Here is a 15,367-nt window from a genome sequence, read left to right as displayed (position 1 = left end):
TATTGCAGCTAGAAAACCATCTCTTCAAAACATCCTCGGCAAAACATTACAGGAAGAGGAAATGGAAAATAACAATGAAAACCAACAGTGGGAGGTAGGACAGTAAAGGGGGGAAAATAATCAAAGAGGAAAACAAACTATGTTTAGTAAGAAGAGAGATTTTCAAATGCAAAACAGGATCCTACATAAAGAGGAGATTGGTGCAGCCAATTTGGAAAGCAGTATGGAGATTTCTTGGAAAGCTGGGAATGGAGCCACCATTTGACCCAGCTATTCCCCTTCTCGGTCTATTCCCTAAAGACCTAAAAAGAGCATGCTACAGGGACACTGCTACATCGATGTTTATAGCAGCACAATTCACAATAGCAAGACTGTGGAACCAACCTAGATGCCCTTCAATAGACGAATGGATAAAAAAAAAATGTGGCATTTATACACCATGGAGTATTTCTCTGCATTAAAAAATGACAAAATCATAGAATTTGCAGCGAAATGGATGGCATTAGAGCAGATTATGCTAAGTGAAGCTAGCCAATCCCTAAAAAACAAATGCCAAATGTCTTCTTTGATATAAGGAGAGTAACTAAGAACAGAGTAGGGACGAAGAGCATGAGAAGAAGATTAACATTAGACAGGGATGAGAGGTGGGAGGGAAAGGGAGAGAGAAGGGAAATTGCATGGAAATGGAAGGAGACCCTCAGGGTTATAGAAAAGTACATACAAGAGGAAGTGAGGGGAAAGGGAAAAAAATACAAGGGGGAGAAATGAATTACAGTAGAGGGGGTAGAGAGAGAATAGGGGAGGGGAGGGGAGGGGAGGGGGGATAGTAGAGGATAGGAAAGGCAGCAGAATACCACAGACACTAGTATGGCAATATGTAAATCAATGGATGTGTAACTGATGTGATTCTGCAATCTGTATACGGGGTAAAAATGGGAGTTCATAACCCACTTGAATCAAATTGTGAAATATGATATATCAAGAACTATGTAATGTTTTGAACAACCAACAATAAAAATTAAAAAAAATAAAGGGAATACTATAAATAGATAGGATGATACTGGAAAATTTTATTGGGAAATGACTAATGATGTACAAAATAAAAATTATCAGGGTATGATTTTGGTTTTAGTAATCAACCCTAAGTTCTATTAATTTATTGAGATATCATGTAAAATATACTAAGCTTTTGAACTTGAGCAGAAAATCTTCATAGAGCAATCTCTTTCCATGAGATCTTCAAAATATATATTCCTTCTTAGAAGGAGGCTTTTCCTACATTTCTTACTTCTCAGTGGATTTTGGCATTTTATTCTGAATATGGCACGTTGCCAGAATCAGGAAATGAAAAGGTATAGATTTTTGAAACTGAGGGTAAATTATATTTTTCAGCTGAAAATAATCTTTTACTATTACATATATACACATGTACACATGTATTATGGAAAGTAAAAAAACCACAAATGATCAAAACATAAGAATATAGATATGATTTTTATTATTCAGAGATGGTTCCTGCCACCTTTTTATTGTCTGTTCTTCCAAACTCCCCTCTGATAGTGCGTGTGCGCAGTTTTATGCTGAGCATGAGGTCACAGATACTATTTTACCACTGTCTCTTTAAAGTCAAGAATCTCTGCCTTTTCACATGCATTTTCATCTTATCTTTCATCTTATACTCAGTCCACAATCAGATTTTCCCAATTGCTTAGCGGAGCTTTTAATGATTAAAAAAAGTCAAAAGTTTAAATTAAAAAAAATAAATATCAATCTTGATAACTAAGGCTGTTATTCAAAATATTTGTTTGAATTGATTTGCTTTAGGATTTCAATTTGGAAGATAGAGGAGAACTATGCCATTATTTAGATGGTATTGATCATTGTGTGGTTTATCTGTCACATACACTTGTTTCTGATCATGGCTATAGACATACCAAAACTATAGATAGTTGCTTGTGCACCAAAGGGGCACTCATCAATTCACCAATTCACCAATGTGAATTCAGGGACTGAAATGGCACTACTCAGTCCAGAAGTGTCTAATATATATATATATATATATATATATATATATATATATATATATATATATATAACTTTATATTTTCTTTGTATACCTTCCCAGTAATGTTTCAATTAGTTTCACCATGGGAACAAATGAAGACCCTTGAAAGTGGTCTCTCTCCATTAAGTGCTGGCCTACCGTGACATTTCATGTCAGGCAAGAGTTAAAATTCTTTCCAAAGAGTCAAAACTGGTCTAAAGGAGAAACATTTGTGTTTTCTTCAGAAGCTCATCAACTGATATTTAGAGAAAAGGATTTAGGAGATTAAAATGCAGCTTAAAACACAAATTTGTTAAAACACAAATTTCATTCTTAAAAAGCAAATTTCTGGAAAAGCAGTACTACCCTTAGATAAATTGCTTCATTTTCTTTTTGTCCCCTACCCACCCAAATTTTCAATTTTTAATTCAATTTTTATTTATTTATTTTTTGTGTGACACTGGGGATTGAACCCAGGACCTGTTCTACCACTGAGCTACACCCCAGCCTGTGTGTGTGTGTGTGTGTGTGTGTGTGAGAGAGAGAGAGAGAGAGAGAGAGAGAGAGAGAGAGAGAGAGAGAGAGAGGGAGAGAGAGAGACAAGATCTTGCTAAGTTGCCAAGGCTAGTCTCAAACTTGTGGTCCTCCTGCCTCACCCTCCCTAGTGATTGGAATTATAGGCATGAGTTACTGTGCCTACCTCCAAGTTTTTAAATATTAATCTAAAACCTATAGATTAAAAACAAATTAACAGAGAGTAAACACAAATCATCATTATTTTACTTTCTTAATCAAACAATTATTACCTTTCTCTTATAATTGCCCTAAGTATTTTCTATGGGTATGCCATAGTTGCTATCAAAAACATATAAATGCAGTTGTACTTTTACACACAATATGTACTCATACATAAGTACATATGTACATTTATAAAGACATTCACCACTGAAAGTACATGTATGCTACAAGGACTATATGTGCTAAACAGGTTTGCTTAGTTTTAGCCAAGGATTTTTTTCAGATTGCTATAGTCTTTCTCACCAGCATTTTGTAATGGTTACATAATATTTTATTGTGGTATTCATTCATGTATGTAGCCATTCCCCTTCTGATGGAAGTTTATCTTGTTTCTTTTTTGACCCTGTCTACTGGCCCACCCACTGACTGTGTCTGAGACTCTTCCCTTTCCCACCCATTCTCAGGGCATCTCTCCAGGATCCACATTCTGGAACGTTCCATTTCCTCGAGGGGCCTGATCTCAGAGGTCAAGCTTCATTTTGGCTTTCTTGCTCTGCCCTACCCTGTTGTACTTGACATCTTGAACTATTCCTTCTCTTAGGTCTGCCTTGCCAGGAATTGGCTCTCCTTGATTCCCTGACTCCTCTCAACGCTGTTGGCATCTTCCCAGCTAGCCCTGGGTTCAGGCATCTCCGCTTGGGTGAGAGTTCCAGGCCTTGGCCCACCAACAGATGGAAGTGGGAGGGGCAGGAAAAGTCACTAAATCTCTGACTTCTCCCTATTTTACAAAACGCTGGGATGAACTTTTTTTTTTTTTTAAATAAAAATTTCTCCCATACGTAGGATTATTTTCTTAGGACAGAATTCTAGAAATAGAATTACTCAAAGAGTATAACCATTTTAAAAACTGTTAAAACTTATTGTCAACTGAATACAGCTTCTATTTATTAACTGTATCTGAATCATTCTCTCATTTAATTCTTACAAGGGTTCTATACATATAGCCATAATGGATAAGAAAACAAAGGCATGGGAAACACTACAAATACATTATTTAGAGTTGTCATCATTAGTCATTACAACTTAGGAGGTATTACTCAGTTTTGCCAATCTTTTTTTTTTTTTAACCTGTTTTTCTTTTGCAGGGGGAAGATGTGGTAACAAGAAAGGTTTGTTAAAATTTTTAATTTCTTTTAAAACAGTTGTAATTTTGTTCTTGAGCATTGGTTGTACAAAGATTCTTAGTGTTTTTTGTTTTGTTTTTACCAGGGACTGAACTCAGGGGCACTTAACCACTGAGCCACATCCCCAGCCCTTTTTTTGTATTTTATTTAGAGGTAGGGTTTCGCTGAATTGCTTAAGGTCTTGCTAAGTTGCTGAGGCTGGCTTTGAACTCATAATCCTCCTGTCTCAGCCTCCCAAGCTGCTGGGGTTACTGGAGTGTGCCACTGTGCCTGGCGAAAGATTCTTAGATTTTAAAATACAACATCAGTTTTAAAGCAAAGTATAAATGAAAGTGTTCATTGTTGACTCATTCATCAAATGTTTAAGCACTGCCTGGGGCATAGCACTGTGTTTGTACCCATGTGGATGCTGAGCAGAAAGCAGGCTCCAGGAGGGGAGAAAAGGAGAGGGGGCCTGCTGGTGTGTTCACAACTGCATTTCCAGAGCCAGGTCAGTGCTTGACACAGAGTAAGTGCTCAGAAAATATTTGTAGAATGAATGAAAAAAAATATAACCATTGTTCTTACTAAGCAGAGTTAATTTCTGCTGGGAGTGACAGAACCCCTCCCCAAATAAAAACAGCTCAAACTGGATGGAAGTTTGTTTTTCACATAAAATCAATCTAGAAAAAAGAAGTCTAGGCTGTTGGGGAAGGTTCCTAATATTGCCAACACCTAGTTTATTCCTTACACATTGCTCTGCATTCCTTGGCATATTACTTTTACTTCAGGATTCCAGCATCTGCCAGGACTCCAAGCTATCCCATCAGTATTTCCAAGAAAACGGAGAAAGGGCAGGCAGGCATGTTCCCTCTCTTTAAGAGCACTTCCGGGGGTTTGCATATGACCCTTCTACTTATGTCACATTGGCTAGAACTTAAACATATTGGCACAACTAGCTGCAAGAAGGCTAGAAAATATGGACTTTATTATGGATGGCCATGTGCCCCGGGCAAAATTGGGTGTTCTATTACTCTGGAAGAAGAAAAGTATGTATTCTGGGGACACCTAGCAGATCTCTTGAAAATGAGCTTAAATATTCTTAGGAGGTGAAATTACATGCAGAGTAAATTTTAAACAAAGTTGTATATTATTGAAACAAATGATTAGCTCAGAGAGAAAGAGAGAAAGAGAAGATCTGTGTACAATGTTGGTTGACTGAATAAAAGAATAAAGAGTACCATCATATTGGATGGGGTGGACCTGGATACAAGGAGGGTAGTGGGGAGAACTGGAGACTAGCCCAAGGACAGCATATGTTTCATATTACGTAGGAGTGGTAAAAATATAAAAAATATACCATGATGTTATGAATAAAATTCTATCTGCTTTTGATCATCAACAAAAGGTCATAGCAACAGTTTCAAAATCAATATATTTTATTTAAAGCATAGTTTTACCTCCTTTAAAGAAATCTTTAAAGTTGTGCTACTTGGACACCCCTCCGCCAACCTTCTGTGGTTCTTCTGTGTTTAATTAGTGGTTCTCCAAGGCCTCAATTTTCTTCATAAGGCTCTTCTGTTCCCTTTCAGGGCACAGAGCACTGAAGGAACTCTTGTGGCCAATGCAGATTTTCCCCAGAGCTGGGGAACTATAGAGCCCCTGTTCTACAGCTGCTGCCTCAAGACCCCCCAAACATAAAAAAAGAAAGGAGTGAAAAACTGGTCCACATATTTAGAGGCTAAATTTCTTTCTCTGAACTTACTATTTTAAAAATTATGCATGTAGTACACATTCATCAAATAATGAGAAATTAACAGTGAACAAGGAAAAACAACAACAACAACAACAACAAAAAAAAAACTGGTATTCCAACCCTCTAGAGAGGACCCCTGTTACAGTCCTTCCAGACTTTTCAGTACCTTTTTGTAAATAGAGTTACATAAATGTTATTTAAAAGCTATCAAATTAACATTTTATAATCTGCATTTTAAATGTAATAATCTACAATAAAAAACTCTTTTGGGGTCAAGAAATTAAACTGCATCATCACTTCAAATGATGGCATAATATTTTGGTGGCAGAAGATGTGAAGGACTAATTCTTAATGATATGAAATATACCTGTAGCACTCACTTCTTTTGTTAAGGATTTAAGACAACTGCTAATTCACAGGAGCTGAGTAGGAGCAGAAGGCTTGAAAGAAGGTCACCAGAAAAGGTTAGTTGCACAGTTGCTTAATGCTGAGGGACTGAATCTAATACCTGGACAACTGGCTACTCCCAAAGGAGGTTGCCTGGAGACGAGGCTGTCAGCCATGTCAACGCGGATCCGTACTGCCAATAGCCCGTGGCTCTCCCAGGAAGCCCAGGTGAGGGCCTCTTTAGAAGCAGATGGCTCTGGAGAAGTCACTTCAGGCCAGCTGGTGTTCTGTAAACAGTCCTCATCTGCTGGATCCTTGCCTTTTCTCCAATTTGTGTAAGAGCTCTGTCAAACTGGGTGTAGTTTTAAACTTTTTATTTACTACCTTATTCCCCAGTTACCTCACCCCTCCACTCCCCAGCATTGCTCACATTCTGCTACCAATATTTGATGTATACAGAAAGCAATTACTTCATGAACTAGGTATGCGCAATGCTTAAGTCTTCTCACTCAGGAGCCTTTAGAAATAAAACTCAGATTAGGTAACAGCTAGGGCAGGATAATCGAGGACATTTTTTAACAGTGACATAATGACTTTTCTCAGTTGTTTCCCTTTGTTTGGAGGGGATCATTATCTCTCTGGGAAACCACATCTGGCATCCAGTCTGAAGTAAATTTCTGAAACACTGGTCCTTTACCTCTGAATGGTAAGAGCCCACCTGCCTCCTTCTAATGGGCTTTGCACCACGAGGGCACTGAAAGGATGCTGGGCCCTTGCAGGCTGCCCTGATGTTATGCATTAAGGGTACATATCTTATAATGTGAGAACTACATCTGATATAGATTTTGCTCCACAAGAATAAACTAGTTTCTTTCTTCAGGATAAATGACCTTAGGGATCATTGGCTTTTAAGTGTTATAAATTTTTATGACATTATGAAAGAAATGGGGGCTATAGTAAACCACTTAGTATTATATTTCCATTTTCTGGATAATGGATTAGGTGTAATGTTCCAGCAAATGTGAGTAGACTACAGAGAAGTGACTAGAAATACAAAGAGGTACAAAATATATACAAGAAAATTGCCCAGGAAAGTCAAGCTAACTTTTCTATGGTAGGACCAAATGTTAATATAAAAGGGGAACACTCAGGAGAGATGGTAATGATTGAAGGGGAATTAAATTAAAATAAAACCCGATTAAGATCTTGGAGAATGCTAAAATGGGGATTTGTCAACATTAAATGTAGTCAGAATAGCAGATTAGGACTAGATAACACACAATAGACTGGGGAAGTCATTGAAGATAAAAACAGAAGAATTTAGAGGGAAATACTGAGATGTGAACCAGAGAGAAAGGAAGATAAGAAAGAAGGGAGGGAATCAATTGCACATATAGCCATGTGGTGTGCAAATAAAATACAATCATGGGGAAATGTGCTGAGAATTGCATCATTAGGTGATTTTGTCATCTAAAAATTATAGTGGTTGGTCTCTTTTTAATTGTTTTTATTTTTGGTGCTGCTGGGGATTGAACTCAGGGACTTGTACATCCTAAACATGTGCTGTATCACTGAATCAATGTGGCTTTTTTTTTTTTTTTTTGTACTGGAGATTATACCCAGGGCCTCCAACATGCTAGGCAAGTCTCCACCACTGAGCCACCTCCCAGCCACTTCCCCATTTTATTTTGAAACAGGGTCTTACCAATCTGTGCAGGCTGGCCTTGAGCTTGTGATTATTCTTCCTCAGATTCCAGAGTAGCTAGGATTACAGATGTTTGCCATGGCCCAATATAGCCTCTTGATGCAGCATTCTGATGTGATGAACATAAGATACATAAGGCTGCTGCCTGCATAACAGGCATGCTGTTTTATAGCAAATTTTTATTTTTGTAAATAGAAGAAGTGCCCTTTAAAATAACAATAAAAAGTACAGTATAGTAACTACATGAAGCAGTAACATAATGGTTTATTATTATGATCCAGTATCATGTACCATATATAGTTCTATGTGTTATACTTTAAGTGACTGGCAGCACAGTTGGTTTGTTTACACCAGTATCGTCATAAGCACATGAGTAATGTGTTATGCTATGATGACATCACTAGGTGATAGGAAGTTTTCAGCTCCATTATAATCTTATGGTACTAATGTCATTTATAGTCTGTTATAGGCCAAAACATTGCTGTTCGATGTATGACTCTATTTGAAAATGCTGAAAGGCTAGGGAAGTAGAAATTTGCGCAGAATTCACAAGTTCTCATATTAAGAAAAGTCATTTTTACCTTTTTAGTTGAGGGGGAAATGAAAAGGCAATGAGAAAATTACCTCATGTTTCTAGGGGATGATCTTGTTTAGGTAAATGGTCTCAAAGCCTTTGCTCCTATTAATAGTCATGGAGGTAAAATGAGTAGTATTTTTTTAAAAAAGAACTGAGGTCAGAGACTGGAGAAATCTGTGCTTTATCAGTCAAAGCCATTGGCTGTTGGGCTACATATCTAAGGATGATGGTGTACCCTAAGAAATAAACAAATATGTGATGAAGAAAATGGCAACCAAGTGTTCTTTGTCTTCACTAAGGTTAAACTAAAAGGGAAGAGATATTTCTTCACAGCAAAAAGCAATCAGGCTGAATGAAAGGGAAGAGGTGATGGTGGTGGAGTACATAGGCTTTATGACATTTCTCAGGAGGAAGCTGTGACTTCTCCTATAGCTACTTTGGCGTAGGTGATTCCTGTCTCCCTGGACTGATGCCTGCTCTGTCTTCAAGCAGGAGGATGGACAAGAAGGACCTTTTAGCTCCTCTTAATTTGGGAGGCAGGTTGGGTCATAGAAGGTCTTGTTTCTGGCAAATCAGTGTCTGAAGGGGTTTCCTAAACTCTTTGGCATTTCCCCAAGCTTACAACAGTTCCGTGCCATTAAAAGGCCTTTTGCCTTCTGTTCATTGGTCTCAAGTTTCGATGTCTGCTTCCAAAGTGTATTCACATTAGATTTGCAGGCTTGGGACATAATTATTGCTAGTTATCTAGAAAATGATTAAATAATATGATGTCTATGCTGTTTTTTCCTTCAGGGCATCCAGTGGCCTCTTGACAAATACGAGACTGAAATGTTTTCAATTACATGATTTGATTTTCTTGTCTTTTCTTTTTGGCATTACTGATTTATTTATTTTTATTGTTTTTTATTGATGTATTTTAATTATACATTTTAGTGGAATTCATTGGCATGATTTGATTTTGTAAATAAAAATAGCATATCCAGCAGTTTAAAAAAAATGATTAATCCCTCCTCAACATTTACCTCATTTAAGTATATGTGACTTAAGCATTGGAAGCTGCCCAGCTCATAGTGTGGGTTGGAAGGGAGGGTAACATTTTGCTAAGGACTCCTTAAAACTAACTCTAAATGTTGGCTGTCTTCTGTGTTCAGTGAAAACCATCAGATGATAGAAAAAAAAGTCAATGGAAACTTTCATTTACTGTTTATCAGGGAAAATGATTTCAGATGTTTCCCAGAGAAATACACCATGGTAAAAAACTATAACAAAAGAGCAGAAGTATTTGTTCTCGGTATTTAGTGCCCGGAAAGTCATTAGAATAAGATTCACCCTGCCATTTTGCTAGTCTCTCCCTGGTTCATAGGTCTTACATGAAAGTCCCTCTGTAGGTTGGTGGTGTCTTTGATCAGCTGGAAATAGTTTTAAGGTTGAATGAGATGTTTTTGCTGATAAAATGAAGCTGTCACACACACAAAAAATAAGTCCTCTGAATAAAAATAAACAGTACCTGTATCTAATAATTACACACAAAATTTATTTTCACCACATTCTGACATTAATGGACCATTTTGCTTCTAGATGGATGTCAATTTAAGTCGCCCTATAATGCCTTTTCCCACATACAGCTGACTTTTCCATTATAGTTCCTACTGATAGAAATTTCACATCTAGGGCTGGGGATGTGGCTCAAGCGGTAGCACGCTCGCCTGGCATGCGTGCGGCCCGGGTTCGATCCTCAGCACCACATACAAAGATGTTGTGTCTGCCGAGAACTAAAATAAATAAATAAATAAATATTTAAAAAAAAAAAAAATTTAAAAAAAAAAAAAAGAAATTTCACATCTAAAGTTACGATAGGGCCAATTGTTATATTTAGTATGATTTGGTTTTATTTTTCTATTTCAGGTTTGGTTAAAATTGAAAAGAATTTTATAATTGAGTACTGAGGTACATTAGCCATCTGTAGTACCTATCACTTGGGTAAGAAAGATCTTTGGAGAGGGTGCAGGCTGCCTGGTACCATGTGCCATTAAGTCAGATGACAGTTGATAGGTAAGCTTTAAAGGAGCCTGGGCTTCTGGAATAGGGCAGTGTGGTCCAGAGTGCAGAGGGGTACAGTGGGAATGAGAGCCAGGGGAACAACGGCTTCTCTCTGAGTGTGAATAGGCAGGCAGTTAGAGGCCAGAAAACGCCCAGGGAGTGGAATCAGATCCGACTGTGATGGTGGTTGGGGACCTGGGGCTCCTGGAGCAATGTCTACCTGATATGTCTTCATTCCCATTCCCTCTGAAGTTCTTGTAGAAATATTGTCTCTCTCCTGAGGCAGACTGCTTCACCTTGATTTCTGATTATCCCTAAGTGCTCATCTTGAAACCATTAGGTTTCTCCTCTTTTTCTTAAGATAAGGTTCTATAACCCAGTACAATGTTGTTTTAACAAATAGCCTTGGGCCATAGCTGAGTGCTAAGACACCAGTGTTAACAGTCCTGCAGTCTCAAGCCAGAAACTTATATAGGTACTCTCCTTCTTCATTATCATGATTAGCTTACTTCCATTGGAAGGTCTTCACAAATCTTAAAGTATGGGTCTGTGTAAAGCAGTGCTTGTCTTATACAAAACCACTCAGTAGATTCATGCATTGTCACGTGACTTCTACATTCAGTGAGGGAAACACAGGCAGATTCAAATAGAAATAGAAATATATATATACACACACATTTCTATAAGACTATATATATATATATATATATATATATATATATATATATATATATATATATATATATATTGTCTTTCTCTTAACAGGGAAAATGGGGCAGCTGCTACCCAGCCATTGAAACAATATCACTTTTCATTACAGTTTCCCAGAATGCATTGCCCGAGTCCTACCTCCAAGCCACATCTCTGCTGTTCATATCCTTTGTCAGTTCTGGGGACTTGAGCCTCAAGGACATAGAGTAGAACAGGAGTGGGTGTGGGTGGCTGAAGACGATTGGCACAATGCCTAAGTAGATGCTCCTTAAATTTAGCCTTGAGGGTCAAGCCTTCAAGAGTGGGAACAGTGATGGAGAGACTCTTGTTAAGGAAGTGTTGGCATGATGGTGTCAGATGGCTTCAGGAAAGCCAAAGGTTTGTTCCTGAAGGTAGGTCCATGTCCCGGGGACCTCTTGTGGGTGGGTCAGGAGTGAAACAGACAGCCCAGGTGTCAAGCCAAGTGAATTCAAGAAGCTTGTGAGAATCATCAGCAATTTGACTCAGCCCTGCTTCTGACCTCCCAGGTGGGCTCTGAGCACAGTGTGGCTTCCAAGTAGCTGACACAACAAGCTCCCAATAAGGAGAAATGGAGGAGAGTTTGCCAGAAGGGGAGCCTGGGAAAGTCTTTACCCCCCAGGCTTTGGAGTAAGTGGAAGAAAGCCTTGCTACCCTAAAAAGTGGCAGTAGAAAATCACGAGGGAGCCTTCTGTTTGGGAGTCATGACCTTTTCTGTCACATTTCCATGTTCCGGCAGGCTGCTGGAGAGATCTGTGTGACAGGCTTACCTTTCAGCACGCCTCAATCACACCACTTAGATTGCAGGAGTGAGGAAGGGGAGAGGAGAGAGCTCACTCCTGCTTCCTAAACACCCGCTTCTCTCTGGGTCAGGACCAGGTTACAGAGGTCACCAGTCATGTGGTAACATTCTGATGATAAGGTGAAAAGTCTCTCCCTTAATCCCTTGAGCCCGGTGTTTGCAGGAGCTGTTAAAGAAGGACTTTCCATCTCACCTGGGCCATCATACACACACACACACACACACACACACACACCTCAGTCCCTCTTCCAACTCTTCAGCAGAGACACCACTGGGGTCAGAATCCAGGCATTCACAGAGGGGATTTTTAATTATGTGGGAAACTTTCTCTTTAAAAAATGATAAATGGTTTAGGAGAAGCAGACACAACCATGTCTTTTCAAGATTACGTAGGAGATTTGGAGGCAGAAATATGATGGATTGGATTTGAATTCACTTAACTCTGACTAAGATAAATTGTCACTAAAACACAAGGGTGCATATTTTTACAGTCAAGCCCATTTCACTTTAAAACTAGTTACTCTCTATAGGTTTTTTGTCAGCAACAGGAAAGGAATAGGATAATAATGATCAGATTAGGGAAAAAACCCATTAAGATCATGAAGGCTGTTGGCTTGCCTGGCTGAAATGTTTGGTGACGCTGCTTGTCTTGTTGCTTCTTGTGGCTACAGCAGAGTAAGAAAAGGGTTGGTCCCTGAAGCCACTATTATAAATAATCTTGTGCATACCTGTGTTACAATGCCACCTCTGAAATAATGCACATGAAACTGGTAACTTTGACTACTTCTGAGGAAGGGAACTAGATGATTGTTAAAACATGCTATTTCTTAATACTTTAAAAACTATTTATTAAAATATTAGTTCTTAACAGTAAACAAATTCCTTTTAATAATTTCCTTTCTTGCAAAGAGGTACCCTGCTAGCTGGTTGGCTTTATCAGTTGATGTGTGTGATTGACTCACATGCATTCATCCTCCCTGGCTTTTGTTGAAGACAGATACAGAGACAGGCATAGAAGCAGCAAAGGAGAAACAGACAGCAAGATCCATCAGGGTAATTGTCTTACTGTTTTTCCCTGGAAGGGCTGCAATTGCACTGGGTTAGAGAACGATAATGATTGTTAATTTAAACATGAATTTAAGATAAGCCATCTTTTTTTTTTTTTAATGCATTGGGGATTGAATCTAGAGCTTTGCACATGTTAACCTAGACCAGTTTCATTATTTGCCTTATAAATGTAATATCTGTTTAGAGAAAAACATTTAGAAATGATGATAATCAGAAAAGTCACCTATAATCTAACTATCAGAGATTATTGTTGTTAATCTTTCAAAATATATTCACATACATCTGTATAGGTTTCTTTTCTATATTTGGCTATGTTTGTCTGTGTAGGGAGGCCATGTGTGATTCTGCCAACTAAGTCCCCTGGGAGAATCAAACAGCTATCATAAATGTGTGAAATCAGCTGGTAACTCAGAAAGGTAAATTAGAGAATGATGAGGATTATGTTAAACAGGAGAGTTTATACTTAGCCCAAGATAACTCAAAATTTCTATAGTATGTGGTCACATATAACAGAGTAGGCTGGGTGTAATTTGTGGGGTGCCAGTTGATTTCACAGAAGGTAACCAAGGTTATTATTTTCTTCTGTATCCTCTCTGAGATATTCTATATTTATGTATGTACATATGTATTTTATACAAACTCACAAAAGTGCCTCCCCCTCCCTTTTTAACCCATTTATCCCATCATCTTAGGTTATGAAACACCTATAAAAACTTAAATATAATATATCAACATTTAATATAATCATATAATAATATAGTAAGAATATAATTTTATTATAATACAATTTTATTAATTGATATAATATATATATAAGCTTTAGATCATGATTTCTGAACATTTTAATGCACCTGTGTTGATTTCATTGAAGTATTCACAGGAATTGTAAACTTAGGACTTAATGGGTTAAACAAATGATAGCATGTCAGTTGCAGTTTTATTCCTGAGACTCGGCCAAATCTTGTGGCTGACAGTTTGTTATCTTGTCTATGTTATCTCATTACCTCTCTCCCGAATATTTTCTGGGGTACTTCTTGGTTTTCTTCCAAGAGTGTGTGAATTCTTCCCCACTATAGTGTATCTGCATTTCCTTTTAGTGAAAAAAATCTCTTCCCACTTTAAAACTTATGCAACCCCTAACCCTCTTCTTTTTAAATAATGTCAAGTTCCTTTTACTTTCTTTCCCCTGCCTTGCTAGTATTTTTCTCACCCATCAGTGATGACTATCTTCAGATTCCATTAGCATGCTGTTACGCCTGCTGCAAGAAGCATAAGAGATGTTAAATAGGACTACACCTGAGCTTGACTTTTGGGTCACCCTAGTAGACTCACTGTCTTCCCCAAATTGAATACTATGTCATCCATCATTCTACTTTCTAAATGTTCTTGCCAACAGCTTTCAGCTGTAAGGAGCTACTTTCTGTATCTACCATCTGCTACAAACTCCTATCTAATAATATAACAAATTTAATGAAGAATCTTGTTCAAGCAATAAGATTATTAGGAATGATTCTGTTGACAGTGCACACATTGGCAGCTTTTCTTGAGTGCTTTAAAAAAATTGCTTTGGATGCAGATAAATCAGTGCCTCTTCCCAAAAGGCTTAGAGTTAACAGAGTATAGTGAAGACAGAGTTCTAATTTTGATTTTATGGATGTATCATCTTGGTAGGCATCTAACCACTGAGTTTTGATTTCCTAATATACAAAACTGAGTTAGTAAGATAGGGAAGAACTCACACACTCTTGGAAGAAGACCAAGAAGAACCTAGAAGATGATCACAAGAGAGGTAACAAGATAATGATGACAAGACAGCAAACTGTCAGCCAAAAGATTTGGCCAAGTCTGCGATAAAATTTCCACTGACATGCTATCGTTTGCTTAACTCACTAAGTTCTTATTAAGTGCTGCATATATAGATTCCTTTTATCTCCAGGTGTTATGCTTGAATTCGGGACCCCCAAAAGACCACCAGAGACCAAGATCGATGTAAGCAACAAAGAGGCGTTTATTTCGAGCTAGATTGGTCCACCACACGCACACAGCACCTGGTGAACGCTGAGAGGCCCCAAGCTCAGGGTTTGCAGCAGTTTTATACACTCTTTGGGGAAGGCAGGGACTTCTCATACATCATAGCATCTGTTAGCAAATCATCACACACCGTGGGAAAATCATAAAACAACTCTAAAACATGATTAGCACAGTCACTGGCGGGAACAAGTTGGGTAAGGGTGATTGGTTACTACAAGAGGGGGATTCATTTGAACTGATTGGTTTAAGCCACAAGGGGTGTACGTGCTGAACTACATGGTTTCCCAACACGTTATCAACCACCATAAACTACTGGGAGGGTCATCT

Source organism: Marmota monax, unplaced genomic scaffold (assembly GCF_021218885.2).
Source record: "Marmota monax isolate L192 unplaced genomic scaffold, Marmota_monax_Labrador192_F-V1.1 WCK01_AAM20220418_F8-fsc00001, whole genome shotgun sequence".
NCBI classification, from domain to species: domain Eukaryota; kingdom Metazoa; phylum Chordata; class Mammalia; order Rodentia; family Sciuridae; genus Marmota; species Marmota monax.
The sequence above is the reverse complement of the archived record's forward strand: the minus strand, read 5'-3'. Positions refer to the sequence as shown.